The 13,374-nt window shown below is 46.4% G+C and overlaps 1 protein-coding gene across 2 annotated transcripts in view; it reads left to right on the top strand.

The window, feature by feature from the left end:
- Nucleotides 1–447: 447 nt before the first annotated feature.
- GATAD2A (GATA zinc finger domain containing 2A) overlaps nucleotides 448–13,374 on the top strand; it is an 81,666-nt gene continuing 68,739 nt past the window's right edge. For both annotated transcript variants that reach the window (XM_080928358.1, XM_080928357.1), the window contains exon 1: nucleotides 448–735. The gene's annotated coding sequence lies outside the window, so the exon portion shown is untranslated. The remainder of the gene's footprint in view (nucleotides 736–13,374) is intronic.

The following is a 13,374-nucleotide window of genomic DNA, read 5'->3' as shown; positions in this document are numbered from 1 at the left end:
CCCTCAGCTCAGCCACTTGCTGGCCGCCGGACGGCCCAGTCGAACCGCCCTCCAAGGTCCCAGCAAGCCGGCCACGAATTGACGTGTCCTCCAAGACCGCACCCCTCACGGCATTCCCGCCCCAAACCTAAAGCCCACCCCCATGGCGAGTTGACTGGCTCTGCAACCCGCTCCATTCTTCCATTGGATGATCTTCTGTCAATCATCCTGGCCCGCCCCCTAGGCCCGCCCCAGCCACCGGCGCGATCCGGAGGGCCAGCCGGCCAACGCGCTCATTGGTTGCTGGAAACTGTCAGTCCTGAGGCTGGCCACACCCCCTGTGGGGTTCTGGTCTGGAGCGCCCCGGCCAGACTTCATTGGCCTACGGCGCCGCCACTCGGAGATACGTTCCTCAACCCGGAAGTGTGAGAGGCAAAATCTGCCTAGCAACCGGGGAAGCCGGGCTGTGAAGCGGGCAATTTCAGTGTGAGAAGAAGCGGTGAGACCGAGCGGCGGCTCCGAGCGCGCCGCGGCAGCTCCTTCCGCCCGGGGTCAGTGCCCCGGCGCGCGCACGCGCACCCTCGCTGCCTGAGCGCGCCCCGCGCAGTCGGTCCGTCGGTCGTCCTGTCGCCGCCGCCGCCTCAGGCGCCACCCGAGGGAGCCGTCGCCGTGGGACGCGACCAGACCGGACCCGAGCGCTCTCCCTGAGGCTGGCCCGGGGCCCAGCTGCGGATCGCGCGGAGCTGAGCAACTTCGGTGAGTGCGGGGCAGGCGCCGCTGCCGGGGTCCCGGCTTCCGGTGCCCCGGGCTCCCCCGGCTTCCGCTTGGCCGGGCTGGTGCGTTTCTCTGCTGAACTAATCTTTAGGGACTCTGCGTCTGAAGGCCCTCTGTCCCCGATGGCTCCCCCTCTCTGGAAGAGCCCCCGCGTGTCTGAGAGTGCCGTTTTCTGGGGTACTCCTTGTTTTGAGGGAACCCTTTCTGTAGGGGACTTAGTGTCTGAAGGTGCCCTTTCTTTATAGGATTTCACCTCTCTGAGGGTGCTCCTTCCCTAGAGAACCCATGCCTTTCCGCGAGTACCCTAGAAAGGGGGATCTTGTGTTTCTGAGTGTCCCCTTTAGGGGACCATTGCCTTTCTTGACTCAACTTTTCTGAGGAATCTAATCTTAAGGACCCTTGTTTATCCGTGTCCTCTCCCTACCCCCGCCTATAAACCCCTACTTGTGAGGCAGAACCTCTTTTTTGAGAAAATCTTCAACTCTCTCAGGGGAGTCTTTCTGATCCATAATTGAGAGGAACCCTATTTCAAACTTCCTGAGTTCTTGAGGGGAGCCCCTATTTCTGAGATCCTTACCTCCCAGAGGTACGCCGTCTCTTTAAGGGTCTGTAGTAATTCTCCGAGCCCCCCCCCCACCCCACAGGGTCTTTGGCCACAGTCACTTCTGTAAAAGGTGGCTTTTTGTCTGATGAGCGCCCCCCTTCATTTCTGGTATTCCTTGCCTCCCTCAGGAAGGTTCCACTTCCCTTAGGAGACACTTTGACTCTTCTATGGAGGATGTTTCTGCGATCACCCTGCCTCTCGGGGAACCTCCCACAATTTTCTCAGGAGGTTGTTTCTGTTTTTTCATTTTATTTATTTATTTTGACTGATCCCCTCTCTGAAATTCTCTCCCTGCTTTTCTGTCCTTATTTTGAGTGACTCCTTTCTTTTTTTCAAGTTTTCGAAGTGCTCCTTGGAGGTTTTTCCCACTTTTCTGAACTGTTTCTAATTTTTTAGCAAGCTTTACCATCTTTTTTTTTTTTTTTTTTTTTTTTTTTGGAGGGCAGAGAGGGTGTCTTACTGTGTAACTCTCTCTGGTGGCCTTGGACTCAGAGGTCAGCTTGCCGAGGCCATTTGCGAGCTGGGATTAAAAGCCCGTGCCCTTATGCCTGGTCTCCCCACATTTTAAATTTTGATTTAATTGAGACTCAGTTTTGTTACATTATATAGCTTAGGCTGTCCTTGAATTAAGATTTGTCTTGAAATTTTTTTTTTTTTTTTTGAGTCAGGGTTTCTCTGTGCAACACTGGTTGTCCTCAATCTATAGACCATGCTGGCCTCTGTATTCCCAGTGCTAGAAACAAAGGCATGCATCCTTCTTTCCTTTTTGAGGCAGGGTCTCACAGGAACTCACTCTGCACCCAGGGAAGCTACAAATTCATGGTCATCTTCCTGCCTCAGCCTGAAGACTAAAGGCCTTTGTCCCTACTTTCGATAGGTATCCTTTTCCTTATAAGAGATTCTGGATTACTCATTTTCCTGAGGGGTCCTGCAGTGTAGGAGTTCCATATCTACTTGCCTGGGATTTTTCCCTACATGAGATTCCCCTCCTTCATTTTACTGGAGAGACTTATCATTTCTCTTATTTCTGTATGGTATCCAATTCTCTGCTGTGAAGGGAAAGACTTACAAATATTTTCTTTTGTTTAGTTTTTTTTTTTTTTTTTTTTTTCATGACAGTTTTGGGGTTTCTCAGTGTTTTATTTTTTTAGACAGGGCCTTTTACTGTGTAGCCCAGACTGTTCTCAAAGTGCCCATGTATACTTGTAGCTAGGCTGTCTTTAAATCATCTTGTTTAAGCTTCCAGAGTGCTGGATTTTTTTCCTTGACTTTTATCTTTGTTTTCAGAGGACCGAGACTTTTGTGGCTAGAAGGAAAGTTGGGAGACCTGTATGAAAAACACACAAACAAACAATCAAAAACAAAGCAAAACAAAAATTTTGCCTACCTAATGTTTTTCTATGTCCTGGGATTTGGGGTTGTTTGTAGGTGTGTTACTCTATTTTCTTTCATTTTTTTTCTTCTTTTAAAAATTATTTTTAGAGGCTGGAGAGATGGCTCAGTAGTTAAGAGCACTGGCTGTTCTTCCAGAGTCCCTGAGTTCAATTCCCAGCAACCACATGTTGGTTCACAATCACACAATCACCTCTCTTCTGGTATGTCTGAAGACAGCTATAGTGATCTCATATACATAAAATAAATAAATTTTAAAAATTATTTTTTTTATTTTAATTTTTTTGGAGACAAGATTTCTATTTAGCCCTGGCTGGCCTGGAACTCACAGAATTCTTCCTGATCTGCCTGCCTCTGACTCTTAAAGCTGAGATTAATGTCACAGGTCACCATACCCAACTTTCTTTCTTTTTTGAGACAGCGTCTTTCCATGTAGCTCATGCTGACCTCAAACTTTTGATAGTCCCCCTGCCTTAGCCTCTTGGGTGCTGGCCTTGTAGGTGGGCAATGTCCCCATAATGTATTACATTTTCCTGACATCTGAGGCCAGTGTCAGAAGATTGTGGACACTGAGAAACAAGGCAGAAACATTGTCTCCCTATTATCACAAGGTCAAGCCTATGGGGCGAACCCACTTCCTGTCCTGTTCCTCAGTCCTCTCTGCAGAGAACCTTCCCTTGAAGAAAAGAGAAGAAAGCATTTTGCTCTTTCAGGGCTTCCTGCTGTTGAGCCTCTGACTTACTCCCTGATCAAAAGAGGAGTCCCAGGTTGTGACCTTGGTTTGAAAGGACAAAAGCAGGAAATGGGTCATCCTAGGTGTGGAAAAGGTGCGAAGCAGGCAAGAGACTGAGGACTTAACTACATTTCTTTAAGTTTTTGGTGACTTTTACCTGGCCCAAAGGAAGGTTTTCCATGGTGTTTACAAATCTCTTACATATTTTTTTAGTGGCCCACCCTGGATTCCAAGTCACTGCAATAGCTAATTTTATCTGCTTTGCCAAGGCAGAACTCTCAGGAGCCTAAGGAAATGAATGCTGTCATTGAGAGATGGTCCCCAGGACAGAAGTGAACTCAGTTTGAAATCTGAGTAAGTCCTAACCGCTTGGAGTCCACAGGCTGGTTTCAGACTGGGCACCAAGAGAGCTGGCCTGAGCAGAGCACCAAAGTGGGTGAGCTGTTCAGCTTTCAACAAGTTGTGTCCCTCAGTTCAGCGGTTCAGCTCGACCTTTACTTTTCTTTCTAGTTTGACTTAACATAGTCTCTCCCTGTTTCTTTTCCATCCTGGTCTTGCTTAATTTGAGTTTCTTGTGAAGACTCTTTCTGAGGCTATAATTTGAGTTCTAAATCTGTCAGTGGACCATGTGGACACAAGTTTCAACTGGAGCTATTTTCTTCTGTGGAGAAGCAGTTGGAGTGTTTCCTGGGTCCTCAGCTCTTAGGGTAGTCAAGTCCAGGCAGGAGGCTGCTGCAGACCTGTTGCTTTTCCATTGCTTTTTTTTTTCTGGTTATCTGTAGATATTGCTCTTAGTGGAGATGGTGAGGAGCTTGGGATTTAGGGTGTCCTGAGATGAGATATACATGTATATATTTATCTCTTGAAAGATAACTCAGTTCATATAGTGTTTAAAAAAAAAAAAGAGGTGAATGCTGACTTTAAAGTGAGAATTGTTTCTTGTTTGTTACTGTAACAAAGTGGTTTGAGTCAGGCTACTTTATAAAGAGGTTTATTGACTGCTGAGATGGCACAGGGTGTTAATGGCAAGGACTGGGAGCAGGCTATTGATGTGCGTAACTGTGTATGTATGTATCTATCTATAAATGACAGAGTTTTTCTGTATAACCCTGGCTGTCTCAGAACTCACTCTGTAGACCAGACTGGCCTTGAACCCAGAGATCCACTTGCCTCAGGTGGGATTAAAGGCATGCTGCCATACCCAGCATTTCCTTTCCTTTCTTCTTCTTCTTCTTCTTCTTCTTCTTCTTCTTTTTTTTTTTTTTTAAATTAATGTTTATGTATGTGAGTTTCGTGTATATAAACTGGAGGGCATCAGAAAAGGGAGTTGAATCCGCTGGAACTGTGGGTACTAGGAAATGAGCCTGGGTTTTATGCAAGAGCAGTAAGTGCTCCTAACTGGTGAGCTATCTCTCTAGCTCCCTCCCCCCACCTCCTTTTTTTTTTTTTAAATGCATTCTAATTTTTTTTTTTTTTTTAAGAGTACGCTGTCTCTCTCCAGACAGACTGAAAGAGGGCATCGGATTCAATTACAGAAGATGGTTGTGAGCCACCATGTGGTTGCTGGGAATTGAACTCAGTACCTCTGAAAGAACAGTCAGTGAGTGCTCTTAACCACTGAGCCGTCTCTCCAGCCCTCTAGCCCTTCTCTTAAAAGGTTACCAGATTAGCCAAGGGAGCTTCACCCTAAGGATTGATTTTCATGAATTCTAAAGCCAACCCTTATTTGTCATTGTACCAAGCTCATGAGTGCTAAGCAAGTGCTTTTTACCATTGAACAGCACTGAGCTGTATCTTTAGTATTTAAAATTTTTTAAGCATTTTAACATTTTTATTTTATGAGTACGGCATTTTGCCTGTGTGTATGTGCATCATATTGATATATACTCAAAAGATGGTGTTGAATTTCTAGAACTGGAGTTGGAGGTGGTTATGAGGTATTATGTGGTGCTGGAAGCTGAACTAAACTACTGAGCCGTTTCTTTGCCCCTCCTTCCAATTTTTATTATTGTAGTTGTGAGATAGAATCTTGTTATGTTTTCAGTCTGACCTTGAGCTCACTCTAGCTCAGGAAGGCCTTGATCTTAGAATCCTTTTTGCCTCAGACCCTGAGCAACAGATATTTCAGACTTGCACCTACAGACTCGTATTTAAATAGCATATAGCCTAGTTAAATTTCTACCCTCATTTTTTGAGGAAGAACATGGTTGAGACAAGGTCTCATGTAGCCTCTGGAGTTGTGCTTGCTCTGTACCAAGACTGGCCTCAAACTTTTGATCCTCTTACATCCCATCTTTCCTGTGCTGGGATGAAAGACCAATGCCACCACACTTGGTTTTCTAACCTGATAACAGCACAGTTGTGATCTCTCTCTCTCTCTCTCTCTCTCTCTCTCTCTCTCTCTCTCTCTCTCTCTCTCTCTCTCTCTCTCTTCTGTACAACAGGGTAATACCTCTTTCTGGAGGTTTCCCTTTTGATGCTTTAAGGGGCATATTTGTCCTAGTTGTGTGGTTTACCAACTTACAGCACAAACCCAGCATGTTACTAAAGATTGAAGCACACTGCTGTGAGTGAAGGTGAAGACTGGCATGTTGTCAGGAAGTGCTCATAACTCGAGGGAAAGAGGTAAGGGACTAGATGGTCAGCACAGGGTGTTTATGATACTTCATGTTAGGGCCCTGGCCTAGACTCCCAGACCAGAAGACATTCTGCCAAAGCTAAATATTCTCAGAGAGAAACAAATGTTGGAAGTTTTTCAGTTTTTCTGTGTTCTTTTCTGTTACCAGATGTGAGAAAGATTTGCTATGTGGCAGGCAGTTGTGTTTGCTTTGGCCTTGGCATCTCCCTCCTTCAAATGGGGTAATTTGTGAGTGAAGGGCAAGTAGAGAGATGCATAACTAATTAGACCTGAGGCGAAATAGAAGATAATGAACTAGAAGCATTGTGGGAAGCCAAAAAGTAGGTGAGCTGCAATCTTAAAGGATCCTGTCCTGTTTTGAAACAGTATATGATGTGGAGAGGTTCTTGAAAAATGAACCTTTTTCGTGGTAATGGATCAGATTTGGGAACAAAAGATGGAAAAGTATTGTACAAAGGCACTTAACTACACATAATAATAGTATTTTGAGAAGACAAGTTGTGTGGCTTAGTGCTCACAAGGAGACTGGAAGTCCCCTCTCTGGGATCCAGCTCTAGGGAGCTGAGTTGCTAACCCCACTTCCGGGGCTGAGATGAGACAAGGATAAGGTGGATTGGGAATGAGAGGGCAGAACAGTTGCACCCCCATCCCCACCTTTTGGGATAGGTACTCACTATGTAGCCCAGACTGGCTTTAGACTCATGGTCCTCTAACTTAGGAACCTCTGTCTCCCGAGGGCCGAGATTATAGGCATGTGTCTCTATGCCCACATGCTTTTTTTGTGGATTTTTTTCTTAGTAATTAGTGAAAGCCCTATAATCATGGTATATGAATAGTGTGGCAATAGATGGAGAAAACCCAGGGGGGAAATAACGAGTGAAAAGTCTGAACCAGACCCTCCCATGTTGGAAAAAAGTCAGTTTGTTATAGCCCAGGCTGACTTTAAACTCTACGCCTAGCCCAGAATACCCTTCACCACTGATTCTTTTGTGTCTGTTTTCTGAATTACAGAAGTATAACAGTATGTTTAGTGACATTGGCCTTTTTTAATGGGAGAAGGAGGCTATATCTCACATAAAATTATGATTGTCTCTTAGTTTTGAAAGACCCCAGAGGGTATCTTCCCTCTGAAGAGACCCCTCCCAAGGAGCAGCGAGACCACTCACTTCGGATGCAAGTAGCAAGAGGTTTATTTACACAGGTACCTGTGGGCACACAGTCTCTCAGAGGACTTGTGCACCGGACAAAGGGGCAGTCCCCTTTTTATAGGGCTTAGGGGGCAGAAGCAAGGTACAGAAGCAGAAGCATAGCAACAGGGTTTTAATTGGTTAGTTTAAATGAAACCAGGGTGAACTGGGGACAAGCCTCAAGTTCTTCGGAAAGGGTGGCCTTGGCCCCTCCTCTGGGACAGGGTGCTGTTTTTCGTCCTTGTCTCAGCATGTATGACAAAATATTGTGTCTTTACCCAGGTCCAGGTGGTCAACTACAGACATCTTGTTTGGCAGGGACTGTGGCAGAAATATGGCTCCAAGGACACAACTCTTGGTACCAGTCAGGGGCTGCAGCTTATCTGAAAGCTGGGCTTGTCTGAGTGTCTCCCTTTCTTTGTCTATTGCAAGCTGGCTGCCCACCGGTATCTTGCTTGGCCACCTGGGACCCTGACCTAGCCTGCCCCGTGTGTGCACAGCCTTACAGAAATGGCATTTACTGTTGCTAAGCGGGGGTCTTTCATTCCCCCATTTTCTCTTCTGCATTAAGGGAAATCTTTCACTTATTTGCATCAGGGTACCTCTGTATCCTGCTGTTGTAATCTTTGGTAGTGCTATTCAGTCAGGGCCAGTGCCTGGACAACAGAAATTTTTTCTCTGACAAATTGCAGGAGTCTGTTGATGATGCAGGGCCCAAATGTCAGAATCATGAGTAAGATCTCTATGGGTCTCATCGGGGAGGAGAGCAGGGTGGTCAACCAGGGAGACTTAGAAAACCAACTTTTGAACCACCCCTGATTGCTCTTAAACAGTTTTTGCCTCTGGGCTAGTCGTTCCCTGAGTTTGGCCATGTTATCTAGGACCAATCCTGTAAACCAGTTTTTTTTTTCTTGAACCTTTTTATGATTGAAGGCAGTGGAGGATAAAGAGGGCTGTCCAGTTACTCTTGCTGGTCTCTAAGGCCAATTTTGGTCTCTTTTAGGGTAAGCACAATGTAATTTTTAATTGGTCTCTAATAAATAAGCTAATATCTTCTTATTTAAGCCAAATCTCGGTCCCTTTAAGACCTGCTGCCAGAGAGCCCAGCAACAGACTGTCAGTCACTCCCTTCCTCCTGCCTCCAAGCGGACTCAATTGGACCAGCCCCAAGCCTGCCAGCCACGTAGCCCTCCCCCACTACCATTGCCACCTCCGTGCACCCCAGCCTGCAATCCGAGGAGTCTCTGGCTTAACGGGCAGTCGCTCTTTTGCCTTCAGCTCCAGCTCCTCAATGTACCCGCGGCTCTGCTCTAGCAGCGCCACCTTTTTGGCGGGTGCCCTGAACTCATTTAGCACTACTCAGGCCGCCCTGGTGGGAGTGGCCTCTCGGGGTGTTGGGGGCCAGTGGTGACGCCCCTCAGTGAGCCATAGCACCTAGCTGCTCCGGAGGCATGGGCCATGCTGGCCTCTTTTCCCGCCTGCTGTCTCAGCTACACCATCACTACATATATGGTCACTGCAGCTTAGCAACTGCCGGCAGACTCCCCACCGTCTCACTGTGCAATTTTTTTTTTTTTTTTTGCTACAGCCACCAACCTTTTCGGGCTCTGTCTCTGCCCCAGGCCGGTCTTACCGCTCCCTGCACTCATTCCCTCCCCGTGCAGCCTCTTCTCTGCATGCAAGCCTCCTCCCGCTGAACTCCTCCAGGGTGCGATCCAGGTCCTTCCTGTAAGACAAAGGCCTTTACTGCCCTCTAACCGTGGTGAAGTCCCAGTCTGGTCTGGTAAGGGGAAAGGCAGCATCAATTTTATTGGGTAGCTGAGTGGGGCACCCATCTTCTCTAGGAACGTTTTTCCGGGCTTCTAGGTAGGCTCTCATCAGAGGTTAGGAGTGCCTGCAGCAGCTGTTGGCAATCGTCCCAGGTGCGCTGATGGGTAACTAGAATAGACTCAATCAAAGAGGTTAGCATACAGAAGTCTTTAGAGAAAGGGGGGGTTGTTGTTTTTTTTTTAGTTGTACAGATCAGAAGCCGAGAAGGGCCAGTATTGCAGGCGACCGTTTGGCCCCGGTCGTAAGGGGAAAGCCTGAGACGTAGGGTCTAGGGCTGGCTCTATTCTTCCACAGAGGCGTCCGGCCACTGGGGATGGAGCCAGTTCGGCCGGGGCCGCCAGCGGAAGTGCCACAGGTGCTGGGTCAGCCTCCCCGGGTGCCCCCTCCTCTGGATAGGGCGGGGGTTTTTCTGTCAGGAGGTCAATCAATAAATTATCTCTGGGTGGCTTCTCTTTTGTTCCTGTTTGGGGACCTCGGGTTACAGCGGGATAAAGGGAGGACTGGGAGGGTAAGGCAAGGGCGAGTTGTCCTATGGCTTTAAACAAGGCAACGGCAAACACAGAACAAACGAATAAGAGACAAAGACAGATCAACACAGAGCGCACAGCATCAGACGGAGACCATACAGATGAGGGTCCAGATCTGGATCCCTCCTCTCCCAGAAGTTCCACGTACAGTGGAACCAGACAGATGCCCATGGAACGTCTTCCAGGGCTGCGGAGGGGAAGTCCAAGCTCGTCAGCTCCTTCCAAGTCCGCCAGATACAGATACTGATTCAGATACTAATACTGATTACCTGATTACTTGGCGCCAAGTACCGAAAATACAGAGTTCCCTGCGCGGCAGACAGTTAGACAAACAATCAGACACAAACACAAACAAGGGCTGGCCAGCTTACCTCCCGATAGTGGGTCGGTGGTCCCTGGGTAGGGGGTCTCAGTTTCCCGGCCAATGCACCAAATGAAAGACCCCAGAGGGTATCTTCCCTCTGAAGAGACCCCTCCCAAGGAGCAGCGAGACCACTCACTTCGGATGCAAGTAGCAAGAGGTTTATTTACACAGGTACCTGTGGGCACACAGTCTCTCAGAGGACTTGTGCACCGGACAAAGGGGCAGTCCCCTTTTTATAGGGCTTAGGGGGCAGAAGCAAGGTACAGAAGCAGAAGCATAGCAACAGGGTTTTAATTGGTTAGTTTAAATGAAACCAGGGTGAACTGGGGACAAGCCTCAAGTTCTTCGGAAAGGGTGGCCTTGGCCCCTCCTCTGGGACAGGGTGCTGTTTTTCGTCCTTGTCTCAGCATGTATGACAAAATATTGTGTCTTTACCCAGGTCCAGGTGGTCAACTACAGACATCTTGTTTGGCAGGGACTGTGGCAGAAATATGGCTCCAAGGACACAACTCTTGGTACCAGTCAGGGGCTGCAGCTTATCTGAAAGCTGGGCTTGTCTGAGTGTCTCCCTTTCTTTGTCTATTGCAAGCTGGCTGCCCACCGGTATCTTGCTTGGCCACCTGGGACCCTGACCTAGCCTGCCCCGTGTGTGCACAGCCTTACAGAAATGGCATTTACTGTTGCTAAGCGGGGGTCTTTCAGTTTGTCATCTTATCTGTGTAAACAGGGTATTAATCTGTAGACCTGACCAGTCTTGACTACCTCTGCCTCCTAAATGCTAATATTTATTCCTGGCTTGACTTGGCTTTTAAGCTCCCCCTCCCTCAGGGTGTTTCTTAGTGAAGCTCTGTCTATCCTGGAACTAACTTTGAAGACCAGGCTGACCTCAAACTCAGAGACCTGCTTGCCTTTGCCTCTTGAGTCTTTTAACATTTTAAGAAATTCCTATTAATCTTAAACTTTGAAAAAGGTTTTGGTGTGATACATTAAAAACAATTTTTAGGGCTGGAGAGATGGCTCAGTTGTTAAGAGCACTGTCTGCTTTTCCAGAGGTCCTGAGTTCAAATTCCAGCAACCATGTGGTTGCTCACAACCATCTATAATAAGACCTGATGCCCTCTTCTGGTGTGTCTGATGACAGCTATAGTGAACTTATATATAATAAATAAACTTTAAAAAAAACAATATTTATTTATTTGTAATGGGGTTTCTCACTGGTCCCAGTAGGGTAGTCTTGGTTGGCCAGGTAGCCTCAGGGTTGTGCCTGTGTCTACCTCCCCAGTGCTGGGATTAAAGGGTTCATCACCATGCTTAGCATTTTGAACATAGGTTTTAGGGCTAGAAGATGGGTTCACTGTCACCCAGGTTGGATTCAAACACATGGCAATTTTGCCTTAGCCTCTCTAGTGCTGGAACTATAGGCATGAGCCATTATGCAAGCTAACTTATTTTATTTTTTAAAGATTTATTTAGTTATAATAAGTACACTGTAGCTGTCTTCAGACACACCAGCAGAAGGCATCAGATCTTATTACAGATGGTTGTGAGCCACCATATGGTTGCTGGGATTTGAACTTAGGACCTCTGGAAGAGCAGTCAGTGCTCTTAACCACTGATCCATCTCTCCAGTCCCCTATTTTTATTTATATAATTAAAATTGTATGTATGTTTGTAAAGTAATCAACTTAGGGAATTCACTCTCTCCTTAAATTACATTTAAATTTCATTTTTTTCCCATTTAATACCGTCTTGATAGCAAAAAAAAAAAAAAAAAAAAAAAAAACAAAAAAACCCAAAACCCCTTGGGTAGTTAGAAACAGAACTAATCTAGGCATTTTTGTTTAGTATAATGTAATTTGTGGTTATAAGTTAGTGGGCAGTGCTGATATGCATATGGGTCCAAACATTGCCCCTGCCCTGTTCCAGCCAAGGAAATGTTGATTTATATAACTGAAATAGCCAGGGAAGTCAGGGCTTCCTTCCTGCTGCAGACAGCACTGGGGCATTTGTTCCCTGTGGGATGCTGAGAATAAGAAATAAGGAGCCTCTTTGGGAACTGGAAAATGACTACTGTATGGGATGGAAGTCTAGTGGATGAGGAGTTATTTGTAATGTCCAGTGACTTGGCCTGCCCCTGTTGGCAATGCCACCATCATGTGTGTGGTGCTGTATCACTGAGTGTGGGTAGGTTCCTATAAACTGGCTTGTAATGGGTACACGAGAACTTAAGAGTTCTAGCTATGCACATGGTGAACACTAATCATCCCAGCACTTGGGAGGCTGAGGTGGGGCGATTGTAAGTTCAGCCTTGGCAATATAATGAGACTTCTTACTCTCTGCTCGCCCACAAAAAAAGAGCTACTATGGCAGGGTTTTCTGTGTTGCTGTCAATAAGGTGACTTTATTTAAATTACTAACATTTAGTTATTGTGGGAAAGCATGTAGTCAAAGGACATCTTTTCCAGTGACTCCTCTCCTTCCATCATGTAGGCCCCAAGGATTGACCTCAGGTTGTCAAATGAATAAAATGTTTTCATTTATTTATTGAGGGTCTAAGGATGAGATTCTCCGCTCTCAGTCTTACTGGGCAAGTACTGTTACTATTGAACTACATCTCCAGCACCATTTAAACTATTATTTTAAATTATATTTATTTATTTATTGATTGGTTGGTGATTGGTTGAATGATATAGAGTCACCCTATGTAGCCTTAACTGGCACAGTACTTACAGATCCGCCTGCCTCTGCTTCTGGAGGGGTTTATGTCACTGGGTGTGGTATCACACGCCATTAATCCTAGAATTTTGGAGGCAGAGGCAGGCAGAACTCTGAATTTGAGGTCAATCTGGTCTATGGAGTGAGTTCCTGGATAGCCACAGCTGCATAGAGACCATGATTCAATATTAATTATTTAAAAGAAAATTTATGAGTATGGGTTGCATTAGGATTCTCTAGAGTAACAAAACTTCCAGAATGAACCTCCCCTCCCCCCTTCTATATCTGGTAGCAGTCCAGACAGTCCAACAATGGCTGCTGTGAATGAAAAGTCTAAGAATCCAGTAGTTGTTCAGTCAACAAGACTGGGTATCTCAGCTGGTCTTCAGTGTGTGCTGGAGTCTTGAAGTAGACTCCAGTGTCAGTGAAGGAATGGATGTGCAAACAAGGCAAGGACAAGCCGGCAAAGAGCCAAGGTTTCCTTCTTCAATTGTTCTATAAGTTCCCAGCAGAAGGTGAGGCCCAGATTACAGGCGTGTCTTCCCACTTTAAAACGTCGGGATCTAAGTCTTGGCATGTGCCTTCTCTCAAAGGCCCAGATTAGACCGCCCCCTCCCCCAGCTGCAGAGAT

The sequence above is a fragment of the Micromys minutus genome (genome assembly GCF_963924665.1).
Source record: "Micromys minutus genome assembly, chromosome: 14".
NCBI classification, from domain to species: Eukaryota; Metazoa; Chordata; class Mammalia; order Rodentia; family Muridae; genus Micromys; species Micromys minutus.
The sequence above is the reverse complement of the archived record's forward strand: the minus strand, read 5'-3'. Positions and strand labels throughout refer to the sequence as shown.